Source organism: Stegodyphus dumicola, chromosome 11 (genome assembly GCF_044657685.1).
Source record: "Stegodyphus dumicola isolate Sdum_Otavi_A_Nest chromosome 11, ASM4465768v1".
Classification (NCBI taxonomy): Eukaryota; Metazoa; Arthropoda; class Arachnida; order Araneae; family Eresidae; genus Stegodyphus; species Stegodyphus dumicola.
The window spans coordinates 10,925,951-10,942,609 of NC_140778.1; positions in this window are offsets into that span (position 1 = coordinate 10,925,951).

Consider the following 16,659-nt stretch of genomic DNA (forward strand, 5'->3'; position numbering starts at 1 on the left):
ATTCTATAACTATTTTAGTGTCAAGTCGTATAAATAATCAAATACATAACTTCAAATCAATTAATTTGTTTAATATCACAGTTTTCAGATTTCCAGAGGCGTTACTCATTTTCGGTTTTAATGACAATCAAAATAATGTAAAATTGGACTAAAAACAATTTGATTCCTAAAACTGTTTCATATCCTTTCCATAATATTTAGTATCATAATAATGCTAATTAACTGAATGGAAAATGCATTTGTTGGCTGCATAAGATTGCTTGAATGAATGGAAAATGCATTTGTTGGCTGCATAAGATTGCTTGAATGAATGGAAAATGCATTTGTTGGCTGCATAAGATTGATATCTCTAGGTTCAGAACACTACCTTATAGAATTAGTATTTTTTGCGCACAATAAAATATTATTCTTAACATAGTCTAATTTATCATGACTTTACTATGCTATATTATCAGCTCAGAAACCACATTCACTTTGTTAATCTGTCACAGGTGCAAACTGCACGGGAACCTAATCTGCAAATTATGTTCGCTTCAAATTAATAAACCTTCTCAGTATACTAAACTATCTGTGAAAACTTAACCTAACGGCTAGCATTCAAAATTATCTTAACCCGTTGAAGAATTTGTCCTTAACAGTTATGTAATTGGAATCACAAAACAGATTTGATAAAAATAGAAATAAGTTCATTAAGCTGTTCATCAGGTTTATAACAGAAACAATAATTTTTTGCAACCAAAATATTTTTGTTTTGTTTTGTTTTGTTTTGTTTCTAATTTTGGTTGTCTGATTCAGATTAAGCGTACAAAATTCACTGTGGCCAGGAGTCAAATTAGCGTCTGTTTTTAGCATACAGCTACAGTATAGGTGCTGAATACAGGTACCTTAAGCATATATCAGCTAGATTGGGCTGATAAGTTACAAGAAACAGTTCGACTTTGCTTCAGTTCCGACGCCAATTTTGAAGGATGATCCGGGGGATGTGTCCAAGGGTCTCCCATCTTTCCTTCCTTACCTAAACCTCTCTAAATTGCTTTCGTCTGTCCGCATATACAGAGTGACCCCTGCTGCAGACACTACTCATTTCCAAACATATATGCTTTCACCGGAATTCGTACCCGTCCCCTTCAATACGGCAGTCAACGTCGTTTACCACTGCCCCGTTTATAGATATAGGTTGACCATGTTGAGTCTGTTTTCTCTTGTAAATAAATTTTAAAATATTATAAACACAAATTTTAATTCAAAGTTAAACATCTCATAAGTCTACCTTATAGTTGAACTTTTATGTAGCTTACCAGTAACACAACCACTTCCTAATTTTGGCACCCAAATCCTGGTCTACATTACAGGTGAAAACTTACGTAGCTTACAAGTACTTAACCACTATCTAATCAGTCCTCAAATGGATTTACGAGGAACAATCTTTTAGTGAAGTAATGGCGAACTGTAGACTAGTAATAGGTAAATTCCTACTTTTAAGCTTTCCCGCAAGGACATTTAGTTTATTAGGGTACTCTCTGGGCTTATAACTCTCTGGGCTGAGCGAAAATTGTGACATGGACAAAGAAGGATAGAACAGCTAAAAATATAAGTGTTAGTGAAATTTATGAATGCTTATAACAAATGTTCTAACAGATAAAAAACTACAATAAATAAAAAACTACAATTTGTTACAATGTCACAGCTTTGCCTAAAATAGACAACACATTTTCATTTAAATAAAACAGAGCATTTATAGTGTATTACCTAAGCGCAATCTTGATATTATATGTATCGCAAGAGTGTACGAAAAAACTAGAAAGTAAAAAATTGGTTATAATTTTTTTCATAATAATTACAATCTCAAGTTGCAAATATAATTTAAAAAATCTGTAGCATCATCGAATCGAAATCTGTTTCCAAAATCACATGTATTTCATGAAGTAATTTGGAGAACTAATTTTCCTAAATATGAAATTGTCCAATATGTATAAGCTGCATGCATTTGATAAAAAGCTAGTAAAGAGTTAACATATATTTTCTTAAAATGCTATCAGAGATAAATAATAATATTCATCGACAGTAGTGAACGAGAATACCATGCATTTGTTTAGAAGCAGAAACAAAGTATTTTTGAGATTTATTGAACTACCAAGTCTCAAAGTTAATATTTTTATATTATTATTCTCTAAATGTCTGATATAATTTATTTGTCTCAACTGGTAACAGAAAATTGTGTGTGAAAACATTCATCTGCATTCTGTTACTAGATTTGTTTTCTTTAAATTTAAATCTTTTATATCAACATATCTGTAGTCAATGTGCGCATTCATTGATTTAATTCCAGAATTTCCCTAATTCTTCCGAACATCAATATACAAGGCTCCAAGATTGCTTGGAGGTCCTCTAGGTTCAAACCACTAGCTTATAAGATCTCAGTTTTTTGCGCACAATGAATTATTAATTTTTAACAGAGTTTTAGTCTAATAGATTATGGACTCTACTTTGCTGTATTATCAGCTCAGACACTATATTCATTTATTTAATCTGACACAGCGCAAATCGCACGGGAACCAAATCTGCAAACCTATGTTCGCTTGAGATGGGTAAACCTTGTTAGAAAGCTAAACTGACTGTGAAACCTCCATGTGTGAAAACTCAGTGTAACGTCTAACATTCAAAATTACCTTCACCAGTTGAAGAATTTTTGTCCTTAACAGTTATGCAATTGGAATCACAAAACAAGTTTGAAGAAAATTTAAATAAATGTTACTTAAGCCATTCTTGTGGTATATAGCAGAAAATATAATACAAAATCTAAAACAATAATTTGTTGTCATCAAAATAGTTTTTTGGTTACTAATTTTAGTTGTCTGAATTAGATGAAGCTCACGAAATTCACTAAGGCAAGGAGTGAAATTTTCGCCTGTTATTAGCATTTAGGTACATTATAGGTACTGAATACAAGTATCCTGCGCATAGACCAGTTACCTAGGGCGTTAGCGCACAGGTACCTTGGACAGCACACAAGCAACATTTCAACTTTGTTCCGTTCAGCCGCTAATTTTTAAGAACAGCCCGGAGTGACTTATTGGAGGGTCTCCCACCCCCTCTCTCACTACCTCTAACCTCTCGAGAGAATGTTCGGCTGGCCTCGTGTATAAATCGCCCCATGCTGCAAAGACACTACTAATTTAATATCCCGCTTCTTCCGGAAATCGAACACGTGCCCTTCGATACAGCAGTCAGCGTCCCTTACCAGTCTCCAGTTTGCGTGGGATAGAAATAGGATGACCAAATGAGTCTGTTTTCTGTTTTCTATTATAGCTAAATTAAAAATATTATAAACTCAATTTTGATTCAAAGGTAAACGTCCGAAAATACACACTCCAGTTAAACTCTTTTGTAGCTTACGAGTAATGTAGACCCTATGTAATTTTGGCACTCTAAATCAGGTCTACACTGCAGTTAAACTCTTAAGAAGCTTACAAGTAGCTTAACACTACCTAATTTTAGTTCTCAAGTCGATTTAGGAGGAACAACCTTTTATTGGGATAATGGCGAACATTACACTAGCCGAGCTATATTCCTACTTTAAAATTTTGCCGCAAGGACATTAAATGTTTTTAAGTACCTGATGCGAGCGACAATTCTAACATGAGCAAAGAAGGATAGAACGCCTCAAAATATACGTGTTATTGAAATTTACGAATAATTATTAGAAACGCTCTAAGAGGAAAATTGTTTTTTTCTCGCCTTATGCTCAGAGATCTTTTGCACCCATTTTCAAACGCAAGGGTCCAGCTGGAAATCAATGAACGTTTTTCGATATTTAATTCAAATTAATTCCGATATGCAGTTCTGTCTGAGTTAGAAAATTTATGTTAAACATTTCACTGCATTTCGAATTAAAATTCTCCTAGTTTATGTTAAAGTTTATTAAAACGTTACATTTATCCTCGAGAAAACGGATTTTGGATACATGGTCTTTTCCCTATTTCAAGAAAGATTTCGATTGTGGTATCATCATCTAATACATATGCTAAACGTTTTAACAGGCATATTTTTATTTCTCTTTCAAGCGTAAAACATTTTTGTCGGACTGAAATACGGGTAATGAAAAGAGAAAACTATTAATAGGAAGCGTAATTCTTCGTATTATATTCTTCTAATATAATTCAACAGGAAAATTTTAAAAAAAAAATTAACAGCTGCTTAGCACTGTAGATTTAGAACTGTCGATGCAGCGCTAAGTAAGAATTTTCTCATTCAATAATAGAAAAACAAATTATCGCACACCAATTTTGTCCTCAACTTATCCGGTATACAAAAATAGCTACTTTTGATATAGTACAACGTTAGGTGGATAATTTCGACATTTTTTTAATGAAAATGCATTACCCAATAGAAACAAAGCGGTGGTTTTGTAATGAAACATATCATAGATGGGGGATTTCTCTGCATATTTACTAATTACTTACGCTGTAGCAATATACTTCTGACCTTTTGTTGAAAGTTTTAGTGCGGACAATTCTCCATTCAGTGTAAAGTGTGCGAATTCATAAGAATACTTGAAATATCTGACCTAGAGAAATATTTCACAAACGTAATGAATAAACCAGAGCGGTTTCATGAATAAAGAAAAAATAGCAATGTCAACATTTTAGCAGTTTTTCGCAAAGTCTCTTTTGCCTGGAAGACATTGCACTAAGATTTAATTTCTATTGACTAAACTGACGGTGATCTAATAGGCTAATGAACACCTAACCCATTGAACCAACGGACCTATCGATGGCGAAATGAAAGACACCAACTGCTAATAACTGCTGATTAATTTTAAAGTCTCCATTTCGACTAAGAGCTTCTTCTCACTTGTTTATTAATGCAAAGTGTGGAATTAGCAGTGCACTAGGTGGAAATGAGGATGACTATGTGTTTTAGGAAAGTGGCAAATCTAGTTACAGTGACAACCTAAGTAAAAATAAATATGATTTTAGCAACAGTGATGACGAATTTCTGGGATTCTAAGAAACGCTGATGTATTTGCTAATTCTTTAATGCAACAGTTCCGTTTTCGTTGTATAAAGTGTTATCATTAAAATAGGTACTTAATCCTTTTCTGTCTAAGTATTTTTCCGAAGTTTTAACCTGATAAATCACTGCGCGTCTCACAGACCAGGAAATTGAGGTATAGTATAAATCGCCCTTCATTTCGTATCAGTGCCGACGATTTCGATGAAAAAAGGGTACCTTTTTAAAATCGAACTTCTTAACGAAGAAAAGCCGTTTTATATGCAGCATAATGTCTAAAAATATCGTCAAATTAAACAGTAATCTTGACTTTTTTTAGTCTTCACTTACATGCTTTTGTATGCATTTCTTGAAATGATTAATAAATGTAAATTTGTAATTTTAAAAAAATGTATAATATTTTATTTAGTTTCATGCTGGTTATCTGTATCATTGCCTTGTTTCTGGTATAGACGCCCCCCCCTCCCAGAAAAAAAGCGTTGTGCTCCTCGATAGCAAAAATTTCTCGAATTTTTATTACTTACTTGTGGAATTTCCTAGTTTTCCCCCCAATGAAATTACAGCTCTGTGACAACAACTGAGTGAAATATTTGCAGCTATCTACACAGAATTAAATGTTTATTTAAAAATAAAATATTTCCTAATTTTTATTTCCCCTTTCTAGTTTATATAAAGTTTCAAATTTTAACGATATCAGTTAATGAAATACTTGCAAGTAATATAATGGTTCTGCGAAATATATTCTTGATTCCAAACCCTTACTGCTAGGCATCAGCCCATCGCTCTTATAATACATTATTAGTCCAAAGGGGCAATTTGCCCAGAAGGATTATTAATTTCATTTTGGCATTTTGCGTAGAAAACTATAAACGGTGAATCACTTTTCAAATTGTTGCCACCTAATATTATCGCCCTATATTATATTTAAAGAAATTAAATAATGAAGAGTCTGCATGAATGTATGTATGTTTCTCGCTTGTGATAAAAGGACGGTACCTAGAGCCATCAAAATTTGAGTAACGTAATCTTCTATAGAATATCGGCATCTGAAAGCTCGGAGTTGTTTAATGAATTTTTGATTAACAAACTCAGCGATTTCAAAGCGAGCAATGGCAACACTGTACGAAAAGAAAACATTTTTATCTCCAGCGCGCGATATATATTCCTGATATACTAATACTGAATGAGACCTAAGAACACTTTTCTTTTAAAATATATCTCCCCTTATGATCCCTGACACAGTCGTTTACTTTCTCCTTCCGTAATTAACGTCAGTATCTTGCTCTTGACCGCATTTGCAAAGCCACCGTTACAAACACACCCTTCGATAAGTAACTTTGAAAATGATATCTGCAAAGCTAAGATAAAGAATGTTCAAATTTTAGTCCTGTTCGATGTTTTTAGGAATGATCCGAAAACATCACACGAATACACATACCCTATGATATACGAAATACCACGCCCACATAGCATACATATTTCGTCTTTAATTATAGAGACGGAGAGATAAACATCATTGATAAATACTCATATAAATTCTAACGATGGTTCGGTTTGTTTGATTAGGTAGAAGCAAGCTGTGGTTAACTATCTGTGGGGAACTGACTCTTAGTCACATTACATATCTGGAAAACAATGAAAATGCACTTGCAGCCAGCCTTTTCGCGCAGAAGGGAACTAGCGCTCTGGGCTGCATGACCGGCTTTATCTGATCATAAGATTGTTTGTCACTTGATACATATTAGCTTATAAACAAAGGGAATTTCTGGAAACAGGCATTCGCACGTAAACGCATTAGGTTTTAATTTTAAATAAACAAATCTTGTACTCTTTACGAATATATATATATATATATATATATATATATTGCCAGTTTATTGAACCTCAGTTTTCTCGTGCGCTTATGCGATATAAAAATGCAACTGCTTTTTTTTAATCTCATACGGGGACAGTTGTTTTCATATTGTATGTTTTTAATGAAACTGTATTGTCTGTTGGAAGTGAAGCGAACGTTTAATAATGGTTGGTGACATAGCTAGGAACATTTTTCTACAAGCATATTAATTCTGATATCTCACATGAAATTAAGCTGCATGATAATTTCGTGCATTCCAACTCGAAAATATCGGGTTCGAATTCTGCTCAGAATAAACTTTCACGTTTAGTAATCGAAAAATTTAATGGGCAAACACCCGAACAGCAAAATTTCGGTGATCCGTGTTTAAAGCTCTATTAGCGCTCATGAATCGATCAATGATGCAGAAGAAAAGAATGAGACAGACATCTGTATGTCTAGATTACACAGTCTCACTTCATGCAGATATTCGAAAAACAAAATATCATTACCAAACATTTTCGACCACATTAGTATCGAAATAGAAGCTTTAGCCAGTCTCGGCATTGATTTAAACACATATAGGGCACTACTTTTCCCCATTTCAATTGGGGAGTTACCAACTGATATAACATGAATTTAACCGATTGCATGATCACGAAGAAAATAAAAGCAACAGACTTGTGAACTTTTTAAAGAAAGTGTGTGACGGAATAAAATGAAAATAATTATTTTTAAGTCACCACTGCGATTCTAAAGCTAATATTTTATTTATATATTAATTTTTTTTCTTACTGTGGGGATAAGCACCATTACGTCTTCCAATCTTTCTAGCGTAACGTTCGTTCCTGGAACAGGAGTGAGTGTAACGCCATAAATGCAATGGACTGTTATAATAGCGTGAAGAGAAATGAATGTAACGGCATCTAATTACATTGCATCAGCTGAGGATTCATAACAGGTGTACTCATAAAAGAACCGCAATCTAGAAAATGTATATTTCTTTAAACTGAATTAATGGATTGCGATACTATTTGTTAAAAAATATAGATAAATATATTCGCACTAATAAGCAAAATAAAGCTAAGTTCGTATTACACAAAAATATAATAAAAAAAATCTGAAGAAAGTGTCAACGATTGCAGCTTTAAATACGCTTGTTCAAAATTCATGCATTTTTAATGATAAAGCAACTACTGATCTAGAAATTCACAGAATTCGCAGAGAAATGCAGGAAGGTAGAATCTCCCCAAGAAAAATTTAGTTTTCTCTGGAAATACTAGGAGAAATGATACAAATGGGACTTGTAATTCAGTCGCATCCGGAATGAATGCTAATGTTTCTTTATTTTTTAGTGCTCTAAGGCTTTATCAAATGGCCCGACCTTATGGACTTCTTCTCTCATGCATCCTTTCAAGATTTGGATTTTCTCAAAGCTGGTGATGTCTGGGCAAAGAATATGTATTGTTAAGAAGGAAAACGTCTTCGCAACAGTAGTAGCTCCATCTCAACGTAGAGGAAAACAGCTGCTCATGCGCGAAATATCTACCGCCAAAGCTCGAAGCCGGCGTCTAGGTTTGAAGGTCATTTTATAAACTTTATAGGAAAAGATAATATCTTTTCGCACAAGTTAATTAATTAATGGATTAGTTATTTTGATTAAAAAAAGTACGAAAATCCGAGTTTAAATTATCGCGAAAAGTCAAAGAAGAAACGTTTTCTCGAAGAACGTTTTTTCTAACACCGTGTTCTTCAATTTCCTGTACACATCGCGGAGAGGGAAATTCTCGCCGGGCAGGTTGCGTCGCCAAATCTCTTAGCGACTTTCCCTTCGCTTTCTGGCATCGTAATAGCAAACTGGTTTCCATTTTGCGTGTATGGAATCTTTCCCTTGTTTACCTAGACTTTCTTTGGTCTGGGTTAATCTCCTACTGCCATGTTTCTCCTTACAAAATAACACCTCTTGAACTTTCTAGCGTCATGGGCCTTGATGGCTTAATTTGTAACTGAGCTAGAAACATTGAGCGATATCTCGGGAATATCTGTTGGGATCGGAATGGGTTATAAATTAACGGGTCGTTTATAACATGATTGTAATAAATTTAATGTAGCTTAAAAGAAGGATATTTTTAAAAGAAATGATAGGTACTATAAATGTTTCTTGTGATATAAAAAGCACCGAGCTAAATAATTACGCATATTTAAGGTTGAATTTAAATACATGCCATAGAAAACAACACAGAAAGGTGTTATATGAAAAATTTTATTGATTTTATTATTATTTTTCTTTATGTGAACAGGTGGATCCCGTTAATAATTCTGAAACAGTATTGGCATCAGTTTTGTCGGAAAAAGAATTATAAATTTTAAACAAATTGTTTTTAATACAAATACTTTTGGATACTTTTCTTGGCATAGGAATCAAAATGAAAGTTCGTTGTTTATTTGATTGAGACAAAAAAACATTTATTCATGGACATTAATCGAAGAAATAAAATTTGCCTATCGCAAAGAAAAAATAAATTTATGCAATTTTCATAACAATACATTACTGAACATTTCAAGATGTAGCCTTAAATTCCAGTTACGTAATACAGAAAACCAAAGTAAATGTTATGCTGTTGAAGCATTATAGAATCACCAGAAATTTTGGATGTTCTAAAAGAAATCCCTAGCAAGTTACTGACTCAACGGATCCAATCTTTAAATATTAAATTATCTAACTATGAAAAGGGTGAATGGAATAATCGTAAAATTCACTAACTAATTGGAAAAGGTTTTTTTAGGGAAATAGATCCCATGAAACACATCGCTTAAGTTTGTCGATAAATGTTAATAGGTTCACTGATGGGATCGTAGTTCAAAGTCCACATTCATTTTTAAAACTCAAACACATTCATTTTCAAAACTTAAACGATCATGAATTAGTTTTCAACGTTGATCTTATAAAACGTTTTGATGAGGATCAGTTAATGTTGTATCATTTAAAAGTTTTTGGGGTATTAGAATTCCTAGGTATACATAATGACTCCGTCCCCTGATGTTCTCTTCTGATGAAAATTTCTTCGAAGTTTCGAATCAAGTTTGACTTTTAAAGGAGGTCTCTGTGGAGCATAACTTCCTCGGAAATATGATTGTGATAATATTTAATATAATTACAATAATTCTAAGAAAAAATGTTTTTCCATGTTCGTAAATCTAACAAGGATCCGTCCTTTCACGCCGACTATAAATTATTAATATAAGAATTGGGTATTGTAGAGTCAGCAACTGAACAAAATGATACACGTCGGAATCCGATGTTATTCGAAAAGATAATAATACAATGAAATTAAGGGTAGTTTTCAATGCTTCTTCGCATTCTCTTCATGTTCTAACAGTAAACGAATATTTGCGTTCTGTATCAAAATTTCAAAGCATATTTCTTACACTTAAATGCCATCCGAATCGCATTTACTGTTGGTATTGAGAAGGCGTCTTCTCAGATTAGTCTTGTGGTGGCATTTTGGTATTGTATATTTTCTGTGAGCAGACGATTTACCAGATAAATTATCTGATACTGAATCCAAAATTCTATGGATGACTAGAGTCCTGTTTTGTATTACATCCAATCTTTTTCTCTTAGCTGCTGCAATTAAATTCTACTTGAAGCTCTATTTCACTACGTATAGGGGCACTTCTTTCATGCTTGACGAAACAATGATCTTCGACGATTTCTTATCAGGAACTCCGAATGAAGAAGAAGCTTTCACAAGAACTAAAGAAGCAAACTCCATAATCAAACGAGCAGGAATGAAATTTGGAAAATGAAGAAATAATTCTGGAAACCTGTGGGCTTAATTCTGACTTTCAAAGTAGTACATTACACTAAACAGATAGCTCTTCAAATGCACTGGTAATGTTGTGGGATAATAAAAAGAACGTTTTTAAATCTCACATAAAAAATATTAAACTTTATTTGAAATTATGTAAACGTACAATAACAAAAATGCGGTAAGAATATTGGACCCAGGGTCGATTCCTTGTCCTTTTACTGTCAGACTGAAACTAATTTTCCAAGTATCGTAGGAACGAGAAATATATTAGGATGAACATTTAACTCAAGAACTAAAGGAAAATTTGAATAGCTGCTGCTCCGAAACAGACCACCTTAAAAATTTTTTATTTGCAAGAAAATGCTTTCGATGAATACGGAGATGAATGGTGATACACTGCGTTTATACATATTTTTAATGCCAAGTCTAGAGCTTACGATGAAGATTGGTTTGGTTTACTTAATTCTGGCAAAGCGCACAAGAGCTATCTGCCTAAGGTCGGCTTGACTGCTGAAAATGCGCGGGCCGGTGGCGACGATCCATTTCAGCGGGTCCGGTCCGGTGACTGCGCTTCGTTGTCCCGGCGCTGGACCTTAAAGGGTTAAGTGAAGTTAATTCAGAAGACTTGAAAACTGGAAAGAATACTGCGGTGCAATTTTCATGTAATATCACGTCAGTAGTAGAGCCATTTCTGGATGTTCAAAATATAGTCAATTGTCAAGATTGTATTGAATTACAACCTATATAAAACGCTTTACGTATGGTGCAAGGAAATTTGAGGAGAAGAAAGAATGCGCCCAAGCAGCTTTAGAAATGTGGAGAAAAGCAACCCGAAGAAACAATTTAAGCACAGAACCAAGCAGTCAAATTAAAAAAACAAAGAAAAACTATACAAGCTATTCCAAACCACTGCTCTGCCCAAATTAGGCAACCCAGTTTCATTTAAAAATATTCCATCTCCGTGATTGCAGAAATATGTGTTTTAGCAATTTTTAAACTGTATATACCGCAAGAAAAAACTAATTAGTGACAAATTCGTTACAATTTTCCTTGGAGAATAATTATAATCTCGAACTGTAAATATAATTTTAAAAATCCATGGCATCATCCAGTCGAAACATGTTTTCTTTTCTCATGTATTTCCTGAAGAAATTTGAAAAAATAAATTTCATAAGTATTTAATACTTTAAGATACATGCATTTATATAAAATTTAGTAAAGATATATCACAGATTAGCTTAACATTCTATTAGAGATAAATCATAATATTTATCGACGGTAGTGAACGAGAATACCTTGCATTTGTTTAGAAACAGAAACGAAGTATTTGCGAGATTTATTGCACGACCAAGTCTTTATGTTAATAGTTTTATATTATTATTCTCTACACGTCTAATATAATTTAAGTGGGTACGCAAAATTGTGTGTGAAATCATTGATCCGCATTTTGTTCCTAGATATTTGTTCTCTAATTTTATTTTTGTAATCAACATATCTGTAGTCAATGTGTGCGTTTATTTCATGACGGAAGTTCCCTGATTCTTCCAACATCAGTATAGAGACAGCAGTAAAAGTGAAACGTAAATACGAAAATGAAATATTCTACAACGATTTCAATGCGAAGTCATATAAATAATCAAGTGCATAACTTCAAATCTCTGAGTTAGAATCTTTTACTTTGAACAGCAAATTGAAGAACCACTTGAAGAACACAGAAACTAGGAAAAGAATAAATAAAAAACTGCTGAATTTTATTTCATAGCCACAACTCTGCCTAAGATAGGCAACGCAGTTTGATTTAAAAATATTACATCCGAATGCCAGGAGGATGTATCATTTTTGCAATTTTTAAATATATATACAGCAAGAGTATACGAAAAAACTAGTAAGTAACAAATTCATTACAACTTTTTTCGTAACAATTATAATCTCATGCTATAAATATAAGTTAAAAAAATCCATGGCATCATAGATTCGAAACATGTTTCCATTTTACATATATTTCAAGAAGAAATTTTACTACGTATTTAATAGTCTAAGCTGCATACATTTGTTAAACGTTAGTAAATGGTTATTACAGAACTTCTTACAAAGCTATCACAGGTAAATCCCAGCAGTGAACGAGAGAGTTTGCAGATTTTTCAGAGGCGATGCTCATGTTCTGTTTTAGTGATAATCAAAATAATCTAAAATTGGATTAAAAACCATTAAAATCCTAAACGTGTTGCAGTTCCTTGCCATAATAATTAGTATCGTGATAGTGGTACTTAACGGAAACTACATTCGGTGGCTGTAAATGATTGCTTAAACGGCCTCCAAGTTCACACCACTAGCTTATAGGATTAGCGTTTTTTTTGCGCAGAATGAAATATAAATTTTTAACAGATATTTAATCTAACAGATCATGGAAGTTACTATGTTGTGCTATCAGCTCGGAAACTACATTCATTTTGACAATCTGACAAAGTGCAAACTGCACGCGAACCTAATCCGCAAACTATGTTCGCCTTAGACAGGTAAACCTTGTTACACAGCTGCAATACACCGTAAAAAATTTCAGTTAAGTGTCAAACCATTTAATGATTCAAAGTAAGAGGTAGCACCTAAACATGTGTCACTTGATCCGAGGATCTCTCACATCTCTATCCGTACCTCCAACGTCTCGAGAGGACTTACGGCTGGCCGCATATATAGAGTGCCACATGCTGCAAAGACACTACTCATTTCAAATTTCTATGCCTTTTGCTGAATTCGTACCGGTGCCCTTCGATACGGAAGTCAGCGTTGCTTACCACTGTCCGGTATGGGTGGCATAGAAATAGGATGACGAAGATGAGTCTGTTTACTGTTGTAGTTAAATTTAAAAAATATAAACAAAAAATTTAATTCATTGTTTAACATTTGATAGGTCTACAGTACAGTTAAACTCTTACACAACTTACCAGTAGCACAGCCACTTTCTAATTTACGCCCTCAAATAAATGTAGGGCTACACTGCAGTTAAACCTTTCCGGCATTTTCACTCACACTATTCGAAGTTGTTTCCAGCGGGTGGGAACCTCACTATCTTTGGCAAAATTAATATTCTTGGTAACCCAGAAATATCGGAGCACTTATACAAAGCAAAAAAATATCACTCACAAAAATGCAAATCGGGGGATCGCAACACTTATAAATGTCCTGATAGCACTTACTCGGCGTAACCGGATATATAGCGATATGCAACAAGAATCTCCGATCACGCATGTGAAGGATATCTCGAATCAAAGCGTATTTTCGGACTGTCTTAGCGGGCCACTAAAAAAATAATCTCAAACCGTAATTTTCGAGCTAAATAATTTGACATAACTTTCCGGTTGAACGTTGAAAAAAGCGGTCCTCAATTAAACATAATTAAGCTTCTGAAAACATAAATCAAATCTTTTTCAAAAAATTAAAAATCTTCACCACGCTATAAATTAAATGCGTGAATTACATTTTAAATGCTTTTACGTTGAACAGCAAATTGAAGAAAAAATTCACGCACAGAAGCTAAGAAACGAATAAATAAAAAACTGCACAATTTTATTTCATAATCCACCGCTCTGCCTGAAATAGGCAACGCAGTTTTTAAATCAACGCAGTTTGATTTAAAAAGATACGCTACAAATATAAAAGTCATGTTTTGTTTCCCAATTTTTAAATATATATACAGCAAGAGTTTACGAAAAAACTAGTAAGTAACAAATTCAATACAGCTTTTCTCGTAACAATTATAATCTCATGCTATAAATATAAGTTAAAAAATCCATGGCATCATAGATTCGAAACATGTTTCCATTTTACATATATTTCAAGAAGAAATTTTACTAAGTATTTAACAGTCTAAGCTGCATACATTTGTTAAACGTTAGTAAAGGGTTATTACAGATCTTCTTACAAAGCTATCAGAGGTAAATCGCAGCAGTGAAAAAGACAATTTGCAGATTTACGGAGGCGTTGCTCATGTTCGGTTTTAGTGATAATCAAAATAATGTCAAATTGGATTAAAAACCATTAAAATCCTAAACGTTTTGCAGTTCCTTGCCATAATAATAAGTATCAGAATAATGGTACTTAACGGAAAATACATTCGGTGGCTGTAAAAGATTGCTTGAACGGCCTTTAAGTTCACACCACTAGCTTATAGGATTAGCGTTTTTTTTTTTTTTTTTTTTTTTTTTTTTTACGCAGAATAAAATATAAATTTTTAACAGACATTTAATCTAACAGATCATGGACGCTACTATGTTGTGTTATCAGCTCGGAAAGTGCATTCATTTTGACAAAGTGACAAAGTGCAAACCGCATGGGACTTAATCTGCAAACTATGTTCGCTTAAATGGGTAAACCATGTTACACAGCTGCAATACACCGTAAAAAATTTCAGTTAAGTGTCAAACTATTTATTGATTTAAAGTAAGAGGTAGCTCCCAAATATGTGTCACTTGATCCGAGGATCTCTCACATCTCTATCCGTACCTCCAACGTCTCGAGAGGTCTTACGGCTGGCCGCATGTATAGAGTGCCACATGCTGCAAAGACACTATTAATTTCAAATTTCTATGCCTTTTGCTGAATTCGTACCGGTGCCCTTCGATACGGAAGTCAGCGTTGCTTACCACTGTCCGGTTTGGGTGGCATAGAAATAGGATGACGAAGATGAGTCTGTTTACTGTTGTAGTTAAATTTAAAAAATATAAACAAAAAATTTAATTCATTGTTTAACATTTGATAGGTCTACAGTACAGTTAAACTCTGACACAACTTACCAGTAGCACAGCCACTTTCTAATTTACGTCTGAAATAAATGCTGGGCTACACTGCAGTTAACCCTTTCCGGCACGATACTTTTTAAAGTCGGAGTTTTGATTTAAAAAAACGTAGGCAGTCTAATTAGGCCTAGAGGAGTACACAAGTAAAATTTTGTGAAGATAGCACTTATCATTTTAATTCTGCGGGTGTGCCCAACGTGGCACACTGATTGTGTGTGTGTGTGATTATGGCAAAGCCTCAAGGGCTATCTGCCTAAGGGGAGGGATGCCTTCGTGGAGGACTTTCTAAGGGAAAGTGGCTCGTATGCACGTTACACATGGGGAAAACCACGAAAACGCCCATGTAGCCATCCCGTTCGCGGGATTCGAACCTCGGACCGAACTACCAGTGTTCAGCGACTTTACCGCTCAGCCGCTGGTGGGCGGCACACTGATTGACTAGAGCTTCGAAAAGAGTGCTGAAACGAGCATTCTTGTCAACGAGCTCATCGAAGAAATGCGGAGAAACAAACAAAAAAAAAACAGACTCTCAGTTGTCCTAGATTGTCGGTGAGCCCCGTCTGGTCACACCTAGGGTTCGCCGTTTGATTTTAGGCAAGATTTCAAGGTAAAGATTTAAAACTAATATAGAGTATAGATATTTGCATACAGACAAAAAATAACATAGAAATTTCTTTTCAAACAATATCTTTTATAACTCAAAAAATCTGGAAGATTTCTTTGAAAATTGAGGGTCTTAAAAAACTAAAAAATGGCTAAAATATATGGACTGGTTTGTGTTGAGCTGCCATCTACTATAAATAAAGATGGTTCAGAGTAACCTATAGTAACCTATAAATCCATTTTCATTCAATATTTCTGTGCGTACAGAAGGAAATTTTCAGGTGTGTCCAGACCGGACACACTGTGCCGCAAAGGGTTAAACTCTTACGAAGCTTACAAGTAGCTTAGCCACTATCTAGTTTCACTCCTCAAATGGATTTAGCTAGAACAAGCTTTTAGTGACGTAATGGCTAACATTACTCTAGCAGAGCTAAATTCCGACTTTTAAGTTTTGCCTGAAGGACGTTAAACTTTCATAACGTTTTGATGCGACAGAAAATTGTGACACGATGAAAGAAGGATAGAACATTTCAAAATATAAGTTTTAGTAAATTTTATGAATAATTACCACAAATGTTCTAAACGGAAAATTCTTTTATGC